The sequence below is a fragment of the Dermacentor silvarum genome, chromosome 1 (genome assembly GCF_013339745.2).
Source record: "Dermacentor silvarum isolate Dsil-2018 chromosome 1, BIME_Dsil_1.4, whole genome shotgun sequence".
Lineage (NCBI taxonomy): Eukaryota > Metazoa > Arthropoda > Arachnida > Ixodida > Ixodidae > Dermacentor > Dermacentor silvarum.
The window spans coordinates 385369771-385392344 of record NC_051154.1 but is presented as its reverse complement, the minus strand read 5'-3'; positions in this window follow the sequence as shown (position 1 = coordinate 385392344).

Genomic DNA, 22574 nt, shown 5'->3' with positions numbered 1-22574 from the left:
TTTAGCACGACTGCAATGCATATATATTTCTAACTCTTTGTCAGGTTGATTCGAATCTGTGATGCCTAGCAACTCTTGAAGTGTGCCTTTCGCCGCTATTCCCACCCACCCAAATGTGTTTCCCCTTGTCGATTGGCGGCGCCACTGTCGAAATCATACCGCTACCTCCATCAAACTTCGGGTCGTCCATCACATGCCTGAGCACGATCACCTCTAGGAATTCGAGGTGTTAATAGGCTGGGAACAATGTGGACAAGAGTTCATTAGTGTCGCGACGACGAAAGAATTCCTGCAGAACCCATGTTAAGATGATTATCGAAGTTAATGCGATTAACATTCACACAATCTAGCGAGCTAGAAGCGACACACCGTGTTAGCTAAGACACCTTTATTTAGAATCCGTAGTGTTTCCCCTGATGTTTCAAGTGATTCGGCTATATGCGGCCATGCACTGTCTCCCTCATGGAACGGCTTTGTTATGACCATCGCTCAACAATGTTACCTCACGATGGTAGAACAAGGACCGCGGGCCAACGGTGCATGTAGTGACGACGATGGAATTACGAGGTAAGAATGACGTCGATAGAACGACGAAGGCATATGAGGACGACGGCATGACGACGATGAGATGATTCTGAAGTGATGGCGATAAATAATTGCGACGGAATACAATGCCATGACGCCGGTGTTCTAATCTCGATTGATTGACAATAATTGCACAATACTAGCGGAATGAAATAGAAATTAAGCTGATGGAACCTGAGGTGGTATCGCGACCAAAGCATTTAGTAATTTTTAGGCAACCAGACACGCTTCTGAATAACATGCCAGCCTTCTCCCTTTCTTTTCCCCTGTTCCTTCCCAAGACGCTTTACAAACATATCCTCGGCCGTTGAGCTCAGTACGCCGGTGCTCTAGCTCATTAGGCCACGATCACACGTTTACAAACGTATGTTGCCAACAAGTAAATTATTCAAGCTCGAACTTAGGGGGAACATTGAGCTTGGGGGCTCCTATCGAAATACATGGGAAATCGGCAATAGTTTCTCAGATTAACCGATCCACCAAATCCTTATGAGTTATGTTGAATTTAGAAAACAAAGTTAAAATGTAGTGATTGCAGAAAGGGATATTTTATTATAGGCCGTCTACTTTTTTTACGTAAAATTTTAAAGAATTGCCAAATTTCGAAAAAGGAAACTTGACTTATAGAGCTATGTACCTCAGCAGCTAAAAATAATATCGGAATTCTGTAAACTGCACCTAATAATGCATCCAAAGCAAATAGCAATCATATATCATACACCATCCTGAAATATACCGCTATGTTGTGAATGTTGCATTTGCAAAACCCTTCCAAACATTATAACAAATTCACGTAAGTTTTAAGGTATAGCAAAAAAAATTGTTCGCTTTTGATGCTCCAACGGGTGCAGCTTATAGAAACGCCATATTTGTTTTTGCGGATTTGGAAACTTCATGCTTGTATTTTTGTTCAAATTTATGAACATCCTGCGATTCTTTGAAAACATTACACTACATAAACGAAAATTCTATTTGCTGCAGTCTCTGCACTTTATCTTTCCCTCTTAATGAAACACATTTCATTCACATCGGTTCAGTGGTTTTCTCATAAAAGCATTCCTGCATTTTACGTGTATTGAGAATCCGGCATCAAAGATAGGCCCGAGCTAAAGCTTCCTCTTAAACAATGGATCACGCCAGTTCTATAGGAAACCCATGAAACAGAACCCTGACGTATATGCAAGACCGTGGCCACAGTGGTGCATAAATAAAAAGTCTGCTCAAGAAAAAAATATATATTCAACGGAAGCTTCGCGGAGGCCTTTATCTCGGCCAGACATCTCTCCAGAATGCGGACGAGCTTTCTGGCCAGGTGTCTAGCAAAACCGTCGATTCATTGTCAGTAGAGCAAGTAGCTGGCCGTCTTCGAGATAACGCTGATACACAAGCGCGCTCGTTTCCAAGCACCGAGGTGAAGCGACAGCTTCAGGGTGTGTTACTTTTTATTGCGCTTTCTGTAGTTGTGCGTCATAGCATACGTCATAGCGGGAATTTCGAATTCTTTAAGGTCGATACGCCACGTGGTGGCGAAAAGGAAACTGTACGAAATGTCCCTAATTCCTGGTATTGAGCAGCAGAACATACGCGTTAGTGGTTACCATGACTGGTTTCGAATATTGATGAAAGATGCAAGCGGCAAACATACCGGTGGATTTCGTCTCGCCGGAGGAGACATAAAAATATCTGCCCCCTGAGCATCTGGCTGCAACAATCACTCCTAACACAAATGCCTGCTGAATAATTAACAAGACTAGAGACTTTGCGCTGTCGTAAATCTTGTAAGAATACTGGATGACAATGAGTACTATTAGAAGTGAAGCTATTACATAGTTCAGGAGTACTATGCTTAAACTTCCTAGAATGGTGCTATAATTCTGAAAAAGTTTCAGGCACTTAATCACGCTATTCACGAATATTTTGTGCTCTGGTTGAAATGGCGAAAAGTTTAGACTCCTGTTCACCAATTCCTACAGCCGAAATTTACTTTGGGAAGATATGAGCAGTGCGAATCGTAACATATAAGACTATACACGGGATAACCACGATGTATTTCGGAAAAGAAAACCAATATTAGAAGCATCGAGCGGAGTAATATTGACAAATTACTGCATATTGCCAGCGGAAAATCACAGAAATGTTTTTCAGAGCAAGTCATACCACAATATGAAAAGTAAAATAGGATCTCACAGCCTTAACGTCATCCAACGTTGCTCTCCCACTGTAATCGAAAGTTCCGGTAGTGTGTCCAACTATAAAAACGACGAATATACAGCGCATCATTCTATATCGGCAGTCGCGAAATGACAGCGTATCACTTTCAAAGAGACGACTGCTAAAATGAACACCTGCTCTTAGTTTGCTATTTATTTATTAGCACCTCGCGTGCTTGCAGGCCGCTAAGCTCAACAAGCAAAACTCGAATGACGTCAATACATTTCCAATTTGCGAGTCATCACCTTATGACCTGCCGCCACCTATCAGCATGTAATTTCAAGTGGAGTTCAAGATTTACATACGGTGATGTCAAGGCTATGTTTCAGGTTATTAGGCTTCTTGTGCGAGTTGAATAAGTAAATGCAAGATCTACAATAAGTACATGGAGGATCAGCAGTTTGAGAATTCGGGATTTCATAAAACGAAGAACATTAGCTGATCCTGGCGACGCAGCCTGGATTTCAAAAGTGCTACGTGTACTAGCATACGCGACCAACATATAAATGCCCTGTTTTGTTCGGTGCAAATAAAAAATACGCTGATATTACAAAATTTTCGCAGACCACACGTGCTGTAATCTTTTCACCCTGTCTGTACCCTTCAAATAAAACGTCCATACATTCAAAAATATGGATATCGCCTTTCGAAAGTGCGAAAACGTATCAAAGACCATAAATCGGAAAACAGCTTGGTAATATAATTAGGTAGCGCTTGGAGTGCATGGTGTCACATAAAACACTTAATAGCACTTCAGAACAGAAGTCTGTTTTATTTTTATATTAAATGATAAAAAGTAAGAATGGCATCCCTCGTTTTCCTTGCTCCGCGGAACAGTGGCGCATAAATGGCGGCATAATTCTAGTGAAGAAATCTTCTTTAGATATTTGTTTGTTTCTGATGTTGAAATAACCTATCTCTCATATACGGGGGCTGAACCGTGATATTTGCGACTGTATAATTATGCTTGTATAGAGCTGAAAGCCGTCGAACTTGCAATTAAAATGTTCAGGTCCTTCTCGTCATATGTTATGATTGATGTTGTCGCCTCTGCGAAATGCATTTTGTTATGCATGTAATAATTGGTTTGATCGTTCTTTGCCAAGCAAGTAGATAAGTGGAAAAATGCAGTTCGAGACATCAAAAGGAATATACTAATCATTATAGGAGCGGAGTTTTCAGTCTGCCAGGAGGGAGGGGGGCACACTTCGCACCTTCTCTTTTTTCATTCGTTGCCCCCCTTCCCGCGCAACCTCCTAGGCAAGAGATATACACTGGTGGAGAGGCCGTAAATGTAAATATCAGCTTTATTTGTTTCTAAAGTCAACCGAATATGCTAAGAAGAATGACCGCATGGTTCTTAAGATACTAAATAAATAAATGAAATAGAAACTGAAAAACACGCAAACTCTTGGTAAACATTCATAACGCCCTTAGCCAAAGTGGCAGAGAACAGTGGGCAACACAAACATTTCGTCAGCAAGCTAACAATTCAAATACTACAAGGGGTGTAAATGAAAATGTACGAAACGACACTGTGGGTGTAAATGAAGAATTTATTCGAAGTATACACCATAGGCCTGAGAACAACGACCCCATTGATGAACGAGCCGAAGGATTCCTTGTTCTCAGAATTCCTGTGGCCGTCAAGAGACCCAGTCCTTCACAGCATCCCTGAGTCCGTCGGCCGAGTTGAAGCGCTTGCCTTTCAGATGTTTTTTCTGGAGACCAAACACATGGAAATCGCAGGGCGACATTTCTGGGCTATAGGGCATTTGGTCAAGCTGCTCCTACTTGAACTTGGCCAGTTCCGTGTGTGTGACCCTGGAGACGTGCGGACGCGCGTTATCATTGAACAGAACCACACCCTCCTTGAGCAGCCCCAGTCTTTTGTTCTTGATGGACCTGCGTAGGCTTTGCAGTGTCTCAAAGTACACATAAGAGTTAATGGTTCTTCTGTGCTCGAAGAATCCAATAAGTAGCGGACCTTGGACGTCGACAAAGACGGGGAGCAATACCTTGCCTGCTGACGCCACGGCTTTGCTTTTTTAGGGGCACGTGACAACGCATGCTTCCACTGCATGCTGTTCCGCTTTGTCTCTGGCTCGTAGTGATGGCAACAATACCTGTGACGATCCACTCCATCAAAGCGGGGTCTTCGTGATACCGAAACGGATGCTGAACGGTGAGCTTGTGCTGGTCGGTGAGCTGCTTCGGAACCCACTATGCGCACACCTTCCGATAACGCAACCTGTCGTGAAGAATTGTCCACACTGTTCCAACGCTGACATCCACCTTCACCGCCAACATTCGCAATGTGACACTCCGATCACTTCTCACTAGGTCGTCCACCTTGTCGATGAGATCGGCCGTGAAGACTGGGATTGCCTGGCCTGGTCTCGGGTCAGCAACCAAGCTCTCACAGCTTGCACAAAAACGGGCACTCCATTTTCTCGCGGGCTTGTCGGACACACAGTTTTCCCCACATACGGTCACCATCTGGCGATGAATGGTGGCCGGTATAATGCCTTGCGCTGTCAGAAATCGGATAACGCCTCGCTGCTCCTCAATTGTCGATTTTTGCAATGTGAACGCTATCTTGTCCTCACACGCACTGCCGCGTCAATTGGATGGCGCTCTTTATAACAGCCTCTGCTCTCTCCTGCGTATGCGGGCGCCCCCCCTCCTATTGAAAAAAATGTGAACGATAATGTACGAGAAATAGTTGTACGCCATTATTGCTCCGTAGACTGTGCGAGAAACTCGTTCAGTCTGCGAGAAACTCGTGCAGTCTACGAGAACCTCGTACAGTCTACGCAGCAATAATCACGTACATTTCTCGCACACATGTGTACGAGATCGTTTTCTTGTCACTGAACGAGATTCTCGTACATTATGAACGAGTTTGTTTCTACGAGCTGAGTGCGTACAAGATGACGAGCTTGTACGACCTCCGAGAGTGTGCACCCTGAAAAAGATAGGCACCTCATATTCATATTTAGTATAATAATGCAAATACAATTCTTGTAAATACAAGTGTTCATGCACGAACACTTGTGCTGACCTTACTGCAGTGTTGTGTCGCTGTAATGGTTTGTTCAGAAATCTACAGTAAAGAGTTATGTTGAGGTGAAAAAATGTCAGGTGAGGTAATGGTTTGTACTTATTAATAAACAAGTACACTTTACACAGGTTGTTCAGCACACCTATTCAAGCTTACATTAATAGTGAAGTCCTCCAATTTTAAGCAAGAGCACGTCATACATCTCGCAAGCGTTGTTTATTGGACCTTGTAATGGTACGTCAATACACCCAGTCTTTTGACAGAAGACCACTGGAATGTGTTGCGTGAGTGAGAGCTTGCCGCGCACCTGAAAAAGTAAACAAAAGCCAACAGTTTTTTTTTTCACACATGCAATAGGATAACACATAGGCAAAAGCAGTTTAGCTGACATTCAGACAGGTAAGAATGCTTTAGCATTCAGAACATGCGATACTGAACAAAATTTATTAAAAATAAGTGGTTTCCTGGAATGCTTACGACTCCTAAGGAAACGTGCATTATAGTGTGGTAGAATAACCTGTCACATTAGCAGATCAGTGAAACAAGTGTTATTGCAGTAAAAGAAGACATTTGAGCAATAATAATTACTAGTACTGAAGCAACATAAGTAACATGCATAAAATCTACTTTTAGAGAGCAGAATCAACAGGTCGAGCTAATTAAATTACTTGGAAACTGCTATTCTGCCAGCAAAACTAAAAATCGTGGTGACGTAGTGGTTTTGGCATTGCACTGCTAAGCCGTATGGCGCAGGATAAAATTCCATGCACAACGGCCACATTTTGATGGCAGCAAAGTGCAACAACACCCCCATAAGGTGTATTGGGCACATACCCCCGGTGTTCAAAGTTAATCCAGAGTTCCCCACTACAGTGTCCCCCATAATCATATTGTGCAGAAGGACTTGGTGTTAGGCAAGTTGCTGTTTGCTGAACGACATATTATAGCGCAAAGGCACAAATACACAGAAGATACACAGACACGTCACAGGCGCTACTAGCAACTTTATTTGAGGCACAGCGAGATGCAGTATATGTGCTCCTCACAACGCGCAGGCGCACCAGCCACTTGGGGCAGAGCACAGACGGTGATTGTCAGGGCTAACACGATCATTTTGAAGATCTAAAGAAAGCAAGTTCCACATCATCAAAATAACATAGGTTAACTTTCACAAACACTACTTTTTTTTCTTTTATGTAAAATGCTTCCAACACCTCACGTGCAGTTTCATCTTTAGTTCTGCCCAGGATCTTCCCATCATGAAATCTCGCACGACAAGGACAGGCTTTACACTGTGCTGAAAGATGCGCATTCAAGTCTTTCGTCGTGTTGTTAGCATGCTCCATCATTCGATCATTGATGCAGCGGCCAGTTTGTCCTACATAGGACTTTCCACAAGACACTGGGATTTCATAAACCCCTCTGGTAGCACATCGCCAGTAAGGTGTGACGTGTTGTACTTGGCAGCCTACCTTAGATCTGCCCATTATGCGGGGACACAGTTGGGCCAGCATATTGGGAACAAAGAACACTACAAAAGCGGGCACACTGGTGAATGAGGCCAGAGCTGGTGAGCCGAGTGACCAAAGACCGCAAGTTGTACCATATGTGCATAAGTTGAGCCACAATTTAAAGAAAGTGGCGAACAGGCATGGATGCCTGTACTGTTTTCTGTCCGAATAGGCTGGCCCGAACATGTCCCCGCATAATGGGCAGATCTAAGGTAAGCTTCCAAGAACAACATGTAACACCTTACAGGCAATGTGGTCCCGGTGTGGTTTATGAAATCCCACTGCCTTGTGGAAAGTCCTATGTAGGACAAACTGGCCGCGGCATCAATGATTGAATCAGGGAGCATGCTAAAAAGATGACGACAGACTTGAATGCGCATCTGTCAGCAAAAAAAGCCTGCCCTTGTCGTTCGAGATTTTATGATGTGAAGATCCCAGGCAGCAGTAAAGATAAAATTGCATGTGAGCTACTCAAAGCGTTTTGCATAAAAAAGTAGTGCTTGTGTAACTCAGACCTCTGTTGTCTTGTACGACGCGGAACTTTCTTTCTTTAGATCTTCAAAATGATTGTGTTAGCACGGATAATCGCCCTCTGTTGTCTGCCCGAAGTGGCTAGTGCGCCTGCGCGTTCGGAAGAGTATATTTACAGTATCCTGTTGTGTTTCGAATAAAGTTATTAGCAGCACCTGTGACATGTTTTCGTGTAACATCTGTGTATTTGTGCCTTTGCCCTACAATATGTCGTTCAGCAATCATATTGTGGTTTTGGCAAATAAAACCCATAATTTTATTGAAAGCAAATAGTATTGCATAAGGCCAAATGCTTATATTGAATCATCTGACAGCAGCTACGTTTAACAAAATTTAATACTTTCTAAAACAAGAAACTTTCAGATGGTTTGAGCAAAAATCTACTTATGCCAAAATTATTGACATTATTTTATATGGCCCATTCCGCCTTACTTTCTTTTTAACCAAAATTATATATGCAGTGCAGGTGCTCCCCACACCTAAAGAAATTGTCACCGTTCCTTAAAGTGAATGGTTTTGTTTCAAATGCAGCACAAGTATGCTTTGCGATTGTTAGCCAATGAAATGATTGTCAAACTTCTTGAAATCACGGACTCCTGGACAGGATAATTAGTCACATTGGGCACCCTTTCATCAGTTTTTGTCCACAAAATCAAGCAAGTAAAGACATTACCCTGAGTCTTCAAATGTTAATGCATTCTGTTTGGTAATGATAATTTTATGGTCATTGACCCAAGCCAAGCCAAGCCAAAAAAGCTCCCTTTCTAGAGCCGAGACAGGTTCATGGATTACACCATGGAAGGTAAGCTCGTGGGCCCTTCTCCTGCTTCAGAAAGAGCTTACTGCTGGCACGTTACACGATGCAGCTTACTTTCGTCAGTGTTGGGTGAAGTGCCAGTGTTGAAGTTGTCTTTTGCGCAGAATGGCAATTTCAGGTTTAGTGGGCTTGTAGGAAGACAAGCTCAAGATAACTTCCTGGTTTGAACAGACTGTTTTGGTTATAATACATCAAGCATTCTTGTGACTGCCAGCAGAGGTGGTCCGTTAGTCTCGCTGTGAAGTTGACATTCAGCTGTATGCCCCAGAAGACCCGAATAATGGTCTGCTCTAGTTCACACCCTGTGAAGAATGCTCGAGTTTCCAAGCTCTTGATTTTCTGTCAGCACTCTTGAACTCTTGCTGCCAGTAATTTCTTCCCAGCTGGCCGAATTATCTTGAGGCCCCACGCTGACACTACCGATGCTTTCAAGTGTAGACTTTTCAGGATAAGGTTCTTTGCAGGAAAGGTGGCACTTACAGATTTCTATTCTCGACGTGAGTGAGATGAACCAGTAAGTCTTGGTAACAATGTTTTGTACATAAGTTCTGTAGAAGGTATTGTCAAGGGTTCGACGAAAATTCATTAAGCCAGGTAGCGACTATGATGTTGTGGTGAATGACCAAGTGCTTGTCATCGTGTTAGTGGCGATACAATTTTTCGTAAAACGTTTAACTCCAACAGGACTACACACAAGATGTAACCAAGACTTGCCGGTTCATTTCACTCACGTCTTGAATAGCCACCTGTAAGTGCAACCTTTTTTTAAACCACACTTGCAAAGCCAGGAGTCTTATCCTGAAAAGTCTTCAATTGAAGACATCAGTAGTGTCAGTGTGGGGCCTCAAGATAATTCAACAAGCCGAGAAGAAATTGCTAACAGTACAAGTAAAAGTATGCCAACAGAAAATGAAGGGCTTGGAAGCCGATGTATTATTCGCAAAGTGTCAACTACAGGGTCATTGTTCACGAGTTCCCGGATGCGTAACTTCATGCCAACTTCATGCAGACGCTAAGGAGACACCAGGGCAGGCAGTTGCAAGAAAATAAATTTAGTGCTATAAGAAAAATGCGGCCGCTCAAACCATGAAAGTTATGTTTAACTTGTCTTCTTACAACTACACTGAACCTAAACATGCTGCTTTGGGCAAGGGGACAAACATCAACACTGGTGCCTTGCCTGACTCTATGAGAGTCATCTGCACCGTGAATGGTGCCGTCAGTGCACTTCCTTCCGAAGATGGGGCCCGCACCTGCACTGTCAGTGTGCTGTACAAATTGCAGAAGCACATCCCACAAGCTTGTCTGCCTAAAAAAATTAAATTATGGGGTTTTACGTGCCAAAACCACGATCTGATTATGAGGCACACCGTAGTGGGGGACTCCGGAAATTTCGACCACCTGGGGTTCTTTAACGTGCACCTAAATCTAAGTACGCGGGTGTTTTCGCATTTCGCCCCCATCGAAATGCGGCCGCCGTGGCCGGGATTCGATCCCGCGACCTCGTGCTCTGCAGCCCAACACCATAGCCACTGAGCAACCACGGCGGGTGCTCGTCTGCCTAGCAAAGAAGCTGTGTTGGGCTCCAAAACCCATAGAACCAATGAACGCAAACCCAAACCTCGTCCTTTCAACTCCCGCTTTATATTGCTGTGCAAGCAGTAAAATTGGAGGGTGTTAGTAGTGTTCTGTCCTGTCACGTCCTTGCCTTTCCTATGAATTTTGTGCTAAGGCTTTTTCTTGGTGAAAGAGTGGTAGTTTAAGGCATAAACCAGCTCCATTGCAGTTTTCAATTAAGGAGTGTAAACATTTGCTGAAAATAGGTCCACGAAGAATATTTCAAAAAGAGCACTTTAAAAAAACACACACGTGTATCTATCACCAAGGCCAACCCTTGTGTCTTCTATCTTAACATATTTCTCAAAACTCAAGCTCAAAACTGATATCCAGGTGCAAGCTCTCCATATCATATTACCTTGTCAATGATGAAGCAAAGCACGCTGGTGCCTGGATGTTGTGGGACCAACTCAGGTGTGGAGATCAGCACTGATCAGCAACACAGCATAGTCTGCTTACACTTTCTCTGCAGGCCCAGCCATACCTGCATTAATACAAGTGGGCTTAGTGTCACGTGAGTATAATATAAAAAGTGACACCGTGAACAAAGCAATCCTTGTTCGGTATACATATGAAAAAATGCAGATATTCTCCATACATAAAGCTTCACTTCGAGTAACATTTCCTGCACTATAAAAAAATATGATGCACGAGCCATCTATGCAAGAAAATTAATTGAAGATCCCTTTTTTTGCCTCCCTCCTCCTCCTTGTGTATAGGTGGCAGTCAGGTTAAGTAAACTAGGCCAGACCGCCACATAGTGTAAGCAGAGGTGGTCACTTGGTGGGCCAATTATGATACCATAGCACGACATGCATTCTGCAGGCACTGCAATGTTAAAGCACCCATAAGCTTAGCAGCATCACCCAATAGGGCTAACCAATAAGTGTCCCCAGCAGCATAACTCGGCATGTCTACCAGGAGGCTTTCATTACACTTTGACAACTATCCTCCTACGGCTTGAGCCCAATTTTTGTCAACAGAAGACAAGCTTTAAGCATCTGCACAAGGGTACTTTAAACAGTACCACAATAGCTTCCTACCTAATCCCACCTTTAAAATAACATTGGTAAGTTCAGTACCATGTGTAGAACCAATCAAATTGTTCTGCAATCAAGTAAGCATCCCCTTTTCATACACGCAAATATAAGCAACACTACTACTGCGATATGGGCATTTTGTAAACAAAAACACCAAGCGCAAGAGCTGAAGCTTGGGCAAGTTGGTAACAGTTCATTTTGATGGTGTTCATGGCACACACATGCCAAAAGAATAAGCGACAGGCAGACAGTGAAAACAACTGTCCTCTTTCACACTCTATGTATCCCTTAGTGTCTTGGAATGTGTGAGCTGTGAATGCCACCATCTGCCTGTCCCTTATCTTCTTGGAAAGTGTGCACTCTGAATAGCACGGAAAAGAACATAAGAGACAGATAACGCTACAATAGATAAAAGAAAACATACTCTCCCATGCAACACGTCTTTAAGCAACTTAATTTTCAACCAACATCCTAAGCCTGCCGCGCTTAAAAAACTCACTGAAGTTGCTGTGCAAGACAACAGCTTGCTTTTGCAAAAAATAGAGTTAAACTTATTCTATTATTTTTGCAAACTGGTGCTTCAGTACTGTTAAAAGGTGGTATTATTGAAAACCAGCTTAATTTTTGTGTAATAAAAAAGCCTACAATCAGCTACAGAGATCAGGCTAGATATAAATCTGCCAGTCAAAACAGTAAATCAATATTTCCATGACTGTTGAGGTATAAAGAATCGCTGACAAATTCCCAACACACTATACATGTTTTGGAGAAGACAGTGCTTGTCTACTGCAAGCATTTAACAGAGCCCCAGTGAATACAGTATGATATAACTTATTTCAGGACATTTCAAACAGATCCTCTTTATGGCTTCTTAGGGACTTGGGAAATGAGGAGTAACTGCAGTGACATCTCTGAGCACCTCAAAGACAGTACTGGTGATGACATGGCAACACAAACTGCTGACATGCAAGATAACTTTCGGGCAGTGTTGTCTCATGCCACATCAATCAGACAAAACTTTAAGGGGACACTTAAGGGAAAAATAATTATTTGAGCTGCATTATCGAATTACTCCTCCGCAAACCCAGAAAAACTGTAGTTATCCAAAAGTAGAGGCTTGATAAGCTAGAAAATACACAAGAACAATATACAGGTGGTGAAACCACAATAAAGTTCCCACACCTGCTGGCTGTCTGCTAAGGCCTAGTTAATTTGTTTTTGGCAAAAATTGACTATATTGCATTCTAAAAGAGGCAAGAACTGAACTTAGCAATTTTGGAGCAAGTGTAGTGAACCGCAACAGCCAAAATATACGAAAATACTCTGGAATGCATGATGTCCTCCAACGTACGATGTTTCGCAGCAGAATTTGGCAGGAAATGCCACTTTGCATACATAGATATGCATACATCTCGCACATTTCTCGCACAATTCGCGTACAAATTTTTCGATAGGGCCCGCATGCTCCAATCCACGGTGGAGACTCCAATCGCGTCCTTAGATGTATCGCTATGTTCCTCCATAGCGGCATAGACATCTATGTAAACGATTACGTTGTTAGGACGTTTCGTACCTTATCATTTGAACACCCCTCGTACAAACTCATTACAAACCCTTTATTTGTAAGAACCATCGGACAATGCAAACGTTTCCACGATAAGCTAACAATTAAAAAAATAAAAAGATATTTTAAACTCTTCGTGTCTAAGAAACACTGGGCAGTACAATTATTTCCACACTAAGCTAACAATATAAAATCTAAAGACAGATCATGAACTCTTCACCTTTCAAAAATGTAAACGAACTACCAAAGACAACAACAATGCTGAAAGGGCAGAGGTTGTAATAACGAAGGAGCAAAATGCTGATTTTATGGGAGGGGATAAATTAAGGTAAGGGGCTGCACAAGCTTATTATACTATGATAAAGTTCACTACCACTTTATAAAAAGGCTACCACACAATTGAGAATGTCTTTCTACGCACAGTTGATGTCTGTCCAAACTCGTCCACGATGTCAGTGAGATTTATTTTGCGGGCGAGCTCCTTGTGCCCATGGAGACCTGCTATGTGATCTAACTGCGCTTGTCCCATTGTTAACCTCAGGTACGTTTCGACGCCACTGAGGCATGAAAACGATCTCTGAGGTGTGCATGATTTTACCGGGATAGTCAAAGCAATTCTAACAAGCTCAGCCACCTCGGGCGAAAGATCTCACAGCTCCTGGCAGTTATCACCCGAAGGCATGTCTACAACATCCTGAAACGTTTTCAGGGGTGTAGAATGCAAAAAAAAGATAAGACGTGCAGACACGGACACAAGTGAAGCAGATAGAGCGAGAGAGAGAAAGCATGTATTTGGACCATCGAGGTCGTTGATCTTGAGGACGAGTGGTTGGTGTCCTCATTCCTGGACTCCACTGGCCATGGCTGCTCGACGTACTTGCTGGACGAGAGCTTCTTGTCCCGCCAGGTTATCGCCGGTCAGCTGTACCTCCCATCGCTCAAATGACGTGCTAGGCGTCTTTAAGTGTTGACGTTTCCCCCGCAGGCCCACGAGATGTCAAAGAGTGTAGGGCGTGTGTCGCCGCACCAGGGACAGATGCCGCGATATGTTTGTGGGTATATTTTGCTGTATTTGTGTAGGTTTGGGAACGCGTTTGTTTGGGTAAGTCTGAGAGCTATTGCCTCTGCAGTGTTGAGCTTTTTGTGAGGGGTAGGATAAATCCTGCGGTTGAATCGCTGGATCTCGAGTCGGTCGCAGTAATTTGATGGCAGGGGCACAAAGGTAAAGGGTGGGGATTGATGAGACGATTGGTTTTGCCCCGCTCGGTTAATTAGCGCTCGAGCTAAGGCGTTTGCCCTTTCGTTCCCCTCCAGTCCCGCGTGACCCGGCGTCCACGTGATTTGATTGGATTCTTGCAGCCTCGGGCCTGGAATGTGAGCCGCCAGCAGCGGTGTTCGTCCATTGGTAAAGTTACGGCAGGCCTGTTGCGAGTCAGTAACGACATGAACTTCCCTGCCCACCCTGTCATTTTGCTTTATTACTAGCGCCGCGGTTATAGTCTCAGCCGCAGCTGGGGTCTCTGCCCTGACGGAGGTCGCGAGGGTCAAGGAGCTGTCTCTCCCGTTCACGGCGGCTACCGCGAAAAGGCCCCCTGCAGGGGACGCTTCCACGTCCACGTACGTCACGTACGGGTCGCCCTTGAATTGGCGGCGCTGTCTGTCGACGACACGGACACAAGAGAAGTGGACAACACAAACGCGTTTGTGTTGCCCCCTTCTCTTCTCTTGTGTCCGTGTCTGCACGCCTTACCTTTTTGCACTATGAATCCTTACCAACTAGCTCAGCTTTCAGCTTTCAGCAACTAGCTCAGCTCAGCACATGCCCAGTGACACGTACCCATTTGCCCAAGTTGGAGCCGAAGAGGTTTATTGCAGAGCGGCACTTACACGGTGGCACATAACCAGTGACCGAAGTTGGTCTGACGGTTAGTTTTGAACCCGGTTCCCCCAGCGCAGCATCCGGATGCTTTATTTATTTGACTGTTAATGACTCAGTGACCCAAGTTGGTGTGAAAGAGGTCAGATCGGCACAAATAAGAATGTGTTAGACTAGTAGTATCCTAAAAATGAAACTCGTCATAGCTTTTTTTCTAGAAGTTTCTTCAGTGTGAGGTGGAATCGAACTCTCCTCATATATATCCATACAATCTTGTCTGAATACATATACACGCGCGCACTTCGCAACGGCGCTGCTAAATGGCGCAGCCTGTTCAAAGGGACGCACGTGTCAGGAGCCCGGCTGCGTAGACGCCTCGAGCATTACGTGTCTTGGTGGTGGCAATACGCGGTGTGTCGCTCTATTGATTAACTGCTAATCGAAAAACTTGGAGGACGCTTAAGCTTAGCCTTTAAGAGTGGAACGCGATAGCATTCGAAGATCCCTGGATGCTTCTCACGCTTCCCGGCAACTACTGCTTATGTAACCGTAATGTTTACCGCGAAACGCTGGCGGCGGAAGCTACGCATGAAGGCTACCTTTCTGGTAGAAACGTGGCCTATTGCGTGGGCCGATCACGGAGGTAGTGTACAGCCGCGTCAAAAAGTAGCATCACTTTCAGGTTTCTGTTATTGTTTCGCACTTTTAATATCTCATTCTGAGAAGATTTTACATGAAAGGCATGCGCTGTCAGTGTTTTGTTTCATGATATTTGTTTGTTGGCTGTCATTCTCAAAATACCGAGGAATAACTTTGTCAAGAATGTAAGACAAGGTAGGAGCAACTAGAGTCATAAAATGGTTATACTGGACATTGGCTATACTGTACGACGTCTCAAATATTTCTTCCATCGTGCGCTTCCTTTTGACATTTTGACATCGTTTGTGCAAGACAAGGTGCATCAGCATTGATTTTTCTCGCTTTAACGAGCAAAAAATTTATGATTTATATATTCTGGGGTTGACTACAGCTAGACTCGTGTAATTATAGGATTGGAGTGATATAGATGGCTCACGTTGTGCTCTATGCGCTGGATTGGTCATACTGTATACAGCCCTCCGAGGTCGATCCCAAATTTATTTGCAGTACGTTTAAAGAAATTCGTTTCACGACAGTTCTATACATAAATGTGTCATTAGACAAAATACACTGACCCCACCTCGTCTTCAATTACTTGACAACCATTTTCTGTTATAAGCGCTTCTTGAGCAGTGCAGTCATTACCTTTTGAATTGGTGTTGAAACGCCGCCCCCGAATCGCCCGCTTCCATTTGGGGAACCCCAAAGCAGAATGACGCATATGCAGAAATCCGGCACTAGGCAGGCAGTTCCGTCACAGTGACATACATGTGTGCAAAAACTCACGCACTATCAATGCAAGGGGTGCAACGCCATTATCGTCGTGCAGAATTAGCGCCCTATTTAAACAAATTTCGTCGCTTGCGGCGTGCACAATCCAAACAACATGTTTCAGACACTTCAGGGATCTCCACGCAGATAGCTGGGTTAAAATTTTGACCTTTAGGTACAAATCATGGTGCAAAATCCCATGGTAATCATAAAACACAATCAAAATCTGTTTGCGTTTTAAAAGTCATGAAAGTCATCGAATCTCTAATTTTTCCTCGTTAGTTCGCGCTTTCTTGGCTTTCATTCATCTTTATTTTTCCGCTCCTTTGCTCTGCGACTTTAGCTCGATGCGGTATTCGGAAAGCCAAGTTTCGCCGCAGCTGACGATCCCTTGCAAGAATTGATCAGTGTCATCTGAAGGTTTGCAATCAATGCAAAACAGTTTCCAAATTTTTAGACAAAATCTGCTGAGTGGACTGCTTTGCCAAATCAGGTGCTTCCGCTATCATTCTAACAATCATTCAGTGGTGACGTCCACAAAAGAAGGCACATGATGTTTTCACCTTCGCACAAGATGCAGGGGCGTCCTGATCTTGCATCGTACTTGGTTGTTCACTGCCTTACCCAAAACGCTAGAGCCACTTGAGCACACTTTTTTCCTAAGCTAAGCCTGCCCATAGGCCTTTTGCAACATTTGATAAATTTCTGCATCATCATTTCTCAATCTCAGGAGAAGTTTAATAGTGACCACTTGTTCCGTTTTTTCGATCTCCATTTTGACAGACTAAAATTAGTACGAAACGTGCACACTTAGCATTCTGCCTGGTCATATAGCAGTCCGGCTCGTCCAAGATGTCAACCGGGTTTTTTTCGAGAGAGAGTGAGAGACTGGCGCCGCTCCCTCTCCAACCATTTTGCTGATTCTCTGCATGGACGTTTAGACAGACCTCATATACGCCGAGTTAAGATGGTCATTGCAACCGATTGACTGATGAGCAATCTCTTATATTCTTCTTAACTTGGTCTTTTGTTTTGCTTTACGTTTCTTTCGTAGACGTAGTTTTTGCACCTTTTAGTACAATTTAGCAGCCCACAAATCCAAGCGCACAATACTGCTGCATTTTATTTTCGCATGGTGATGTTTTTAGAACCTGCCGAAGATCGGGATCGACTTATCCATCTTCTCCTGGATATATTAAAACCCTGCGTCTGTAGCGTCTATCTAATCATAAGATGGCTTATATTTCAACTTCTGATCTTGCTTCGCAGCTGTCTCTACCATGTAGGTCGTTCGTCTATTTTAGAGCTAGAAGTCTAAGAGGAAACTCTGATAATATCAGAAACTTCTTGTCGTGCAATGGTAACCATTCCTCCATTATATGTATTAGTGAAACGTGGCTATGTTAAAGTGAGACTAAGTGATATTGTCACCGAAATGATGATGCTCATTGTAGTGCTGCTGTTTTATATCAACATGCCTGAAATATCGCAGGCGACTAGATTTGGCACTAAATGTTCACAAATGCGAATCCGTATGGAAAGAACTTAATGAACCGCACTTTTCGCAAGCCACTAAGAATTTATTTGCCGCCTGCATCTATCGCAAGCTGTTTCATTTATCACAGAGTCCTGCTTAGCTTTAGGATGGTGTTGAATGCTCTATCACCTGAAGGAAAAGGGGTAATTATTTTAGGTGATATGAACATCAACCTCCTTGATAGTATAAACGCAAAGTTCTGAATACATTACTTGTTTCATTGATCTTGTCTAACCACATTAGTCCTCCTGAAGCTGGTGTTGTCGAGGTGTCTGTACCGAGATCATTACCATGTTTTTCTCGTCTAACTATTAGTGCAGAAATATTAAAAATGAACCGGCGCTTTAAGAATCACGTAAACATCGCTTCATGCCTTATTATTACTGAGCAATACGATTGGCTCTCAAGTATAAAAGGCAATAATGCAGAATTGCCTATCGAAAGTTTTCATATATCATTGCAAATGCACTTACAGCTGCCTCGACATTGGTATCACGCAGAAAAATTATGTTGCCCCAATTAATCTGTGTCTGACACTAATCTACCAAAATATTTGCGGAAAAAGGATAACTTATAAAAAGACAAAAAAGCCGTTTCATATTAATCTACACAGGCGCTAAAATATTGTTTAAACACTTTAGGAAAAGTGCTTAAAGCAGTTGAAATGAAGCACTTCGAAGAGAAAATAAAACGGGCAGGAGTGACGGCAAGAAACACTGTAAAACTGTAAATCCTTTCTTGAATAAACTACGAATTCAGAAGTAACGTGGATTCACTCGGGAGACCATGGGATGGAAAACTCATCCGATATTGTAATTGCTTTCAGTGACTTTTCGGCATTTATCCACCCCAGTCGACAGCACCCTTCGAATACGCATGCCCGCGATTACCACATCTTTTTTGCTTTATCCGGCTTCATCTGAAGAGTTTACACCGTTATTATTAGTATAAGAATACAAGCGCTGGTTTTCATAACGTTTATGCTGCCAACATAAAAATTATAGCGCATCAATCTGTGATACTTTGAGTCACACCGTCAATCTGTATTTCAAACTGGGTCTTCCCAACAGCGCTGGAAAAATTAAAAAAAATTATTCCTGTCTATAAGAAAGGCGACAAACAATTAATCTCTAATTACCTCCCCATAGCAATTGTTTATTTTTCAGTAAAGTCATCGAAAAACTTTTCGCAGTACATTTAAGAACTTATCTAGAAAAGTTTTGTATTCGCTCCAATAACCAGTATGGTTTGAGACTTGGATACTCAGAATTACCTCTAATGTCAGTGACAGATAAAATGAAATCTGCCATTGACACTGGCAATGTCGTTGGTGGGTGCTTTTTCAAAACCTTTTGATTCGATTGTGCACGAGATTTTAGTTCAGAAACTGGAGTCAATTGGTGTATCTGGGCCCCCATTAGAACCAATTTATGGTTAATTGCTTGTTCATTAACAATAGTACATGTTCTTGTACCTATTCTAACCCCCGAACCATCAACATCGGCGTTCCTCAGGGGTCAATACTGGGTCCGCTTTTATCTCTGATTAGCATCAATGATCTTCCGCAAAGCCTTGTACATTCTTCCTGTATACTTTATGCGTTAAACTAAATACCGACTGGATAATGTTGTTCACTGGTTCAACCAGAAAATAAAATATTATAGCCAAAAAATCTAACTTCACTAATTTTGTCAACTAACCGATTTATTCCTAACAATCTCTTTGTCTACGTGGCCGATACTCGCATTCGTGCTACCTCTAGTGTAGTGTCTTGGCATCAACTAGATGACATTTCAAGCTTTATCACAGGTGTCACTGCTCACGCGAAAAGGAGCATATGCGATTCAAATTTTACTCAAGTCATCCTTTCTTTCGTTTTCTTGCATAGCAATATGTCTATTGCATCTCATAATGGGGAACACGTACCTTACTCATTTCTGACCCATTAAGCATCTCCATAACCAAGCAATGGAATAGTAGCCTTCAGCTACGTCATGTTCATGCGTCCTCCTTGCTCTACTCACATGGCATTTTATCAGTTCAAAACTAAGCAGATACTTTCTGGCATTCTTATATACAAATAAGTGAATGGAAAGCTTCCGATTCCTTTATTACACACTAATCAGTTTCCTCATGTATCATCAACTCGCTTTGCTAAACTAAATAATTTTGTCTTACCTAAACAAAGAACCAACTATCGCAAGCCTACTACTAAGTTCTGATCAGTATCATTTTGAAATTCCTTGCCTGTAGGTATAAAAAGGGATCTTTTGAAATATTTAAAATGGCTTTGCGCTCTTACTTGTTAACCCTTTATTGAGAGTGTTGCCTACAGGCAACTCCAGAAATTTATTTTTTCTTGCCGAGTTTCAGTATTGAGTGCGAAGTTCTGGATAAATGTCTTTGTCCAACAGTGAATGACAAGCAGCAAGGGTCATTTGTTGGTTTAGAGCAGGAATACTGGACGAGGAAGAATAATTTTGGCAGGTGACTCCTGTCTTTCAAGCAAGGTCAGAGGAGACAGGCAGTGCATGATATCCAGGTGCATTGGTGTCACATTTGATGTAAAGCAAATGAAATGTACACCTATGGTTGACATATGAAAGCACTGTTTATACAAATTGAAACAAAGCTCTAATTGGCCTGGGTTGAAGCCCACTTCAAGTTTACTGCCTGGGTTTTTTTACGTTGGCTAAAAAAATTTCGCAAGGAATGTGTCGTTCTTCTTGATTATGCTTATTTTTGATGTGTTTTGCACATTTAGATATATAAACAACATTTTTCTGGGTGTTTATATGACTCCTTAAAGGGTAAATTCATAGACATTTCTTAATATTCATAAGCTATCTTATAATTAAAGTATATATGTTTCATTTCTTGCTTAACTGAATATTATTTATAGCTCAATTTTCTGTGTTTACCATTGTTTACGAAATGTTGCTGCCTGATGCTTGGTTTTATAGCAATCCCACTCTGTTTTGCGACTTTGAGACCTCCGTCTGCTCTTCTGTATTATATGTGATATGCAAGGTACTACATGTACTTCATAATCAGAATCTTGAAATCTTGAAGGTAAATTCTACCTCCTGAGACTAACAATTTATTAGCACCTATATTTCTTGCAGCGAACTACCGAAATCGCTAAGTTTCAAACAATACGACCCACGAAGTTTGCAACCCGTAATTGCACGGAAAACTGACATAACACATCTATAAACTGCATTTGTTAGAGCACCTAAAGCGGCAGATTTCACAGACGAGTTGAGAGCCTAGGTGAACTTGTTGAAGGTTTACTAGGCTTTAGCCAAAGTCCTACTCATACTCCCATATTAGTGGCGCATTTCATAGTGGTTTGACCGCTTTAGATGTATTGATAGGTGCAGTTTGCAAAATTGTGATATCGTATTAATGATGGAATTTCAGAGTTGAACTTTTGTACTTGACCTTTTTTTATTCCTTGATTTTCATAATTATTGTAAATCATTCACGCTCAAGGTGTTGCGTTTGCTCTCTGCACCAGCGCTGAAAAGGGTGATTGACAGCACGGAGAAAAACGGATATTTTTTGTGGCCGTAATTCATGTTAGTACTCACTAAATGTCAGCGATAGTTGTCCAAGATGCTTACTTAGCGACGGGGAACAATTTCAAGCTTTAAACCTTTGAAAAAATAAAAGACCCTGAAGTAAACATCACCAGGAGACGTTCCCAGAGAGCTTCAGCAGAAGCGGTGAGACAAATGGACACAAAGACATGCGCGCTGCTTCTTAAAATTATGGAGCTTTACGTGCCAAAACCACGATCTGATTATGGCACGTCGTAGTGGGGCGCTCTAGATTTTTGGACCACCTGGGGTTCTTTAACGTGCACCTAAACCTAAATAAACGGGTGTTTCCGCATTTCACCCCCATAGAAATGCGGCCGCCGTGGTCGGGATTTGATCCCGCGACCTCGTGCTTGCAGCCCAACCCATAGCCACTAAGCAACCACGGCGCGTCGCGCTGCTTCTTGCGGCTTAATCCGTTGTAACCGAGTATTTGTGCTACGAGCATTCCGTCGCTCGTCGGAGAACCCTTCCTTTTTACGCTTCGTCGTCACCTGATTCGAAAGAAATTCTCCACCAGCTCCACTGAGTTATTCTATGCAGTTAAATGATGATGGTCGTGAATAGGATAGTGGACTTTAGCCAGAATAAGGCACCGGCCAGGAAACGGGTGTACGCTGCAGCGTCCCCACTTTTTTTTCTTATTGACTTCTGTTAAGCCGCGCATCTCTCAAACTCGAAGAATAGGAGGCGCAACGCATTAAGTATACCAGCGATTTCTCGGCTCTCTCTCAGCACGATAATTGATGTGCGTGACACGCTCGAAGCAGGGGCAATTACCTACTGATCCCTACTAATGAATGTGGGAACGTTGGCACCGTCACCAAAGTTGGCGGTTGGGGGGGGGGTGATGATGTCGCACGACCTTTTGTCAGGTCTAAATGCCCACGGTAAAGAACGCACAATATCAAGGACCTTTCACGCGGTGTATGACCTGCGCGGATACGGTGGCAAGCATTCCCCAAAGTGAGAACAGCACACTCGTCAAAAGCTCATAGCCAGCATAGTGACAGCGTAAGATTCGCAAAAACCCTCCATTGGCGGAGTGCTTGCTAACTGCGCGTGCGCGTGTCACTTCTGGTATTGTATGAGAGCGGGCATACGGACAAATTGCATAGAAACCTGACGACAGAATTGTAGGCATCCATGCAGCGAGTAATCGCTAAGAGCGTGAGAATAGGATAGAGAGAGAGCCGTCCTGGGAAAGGG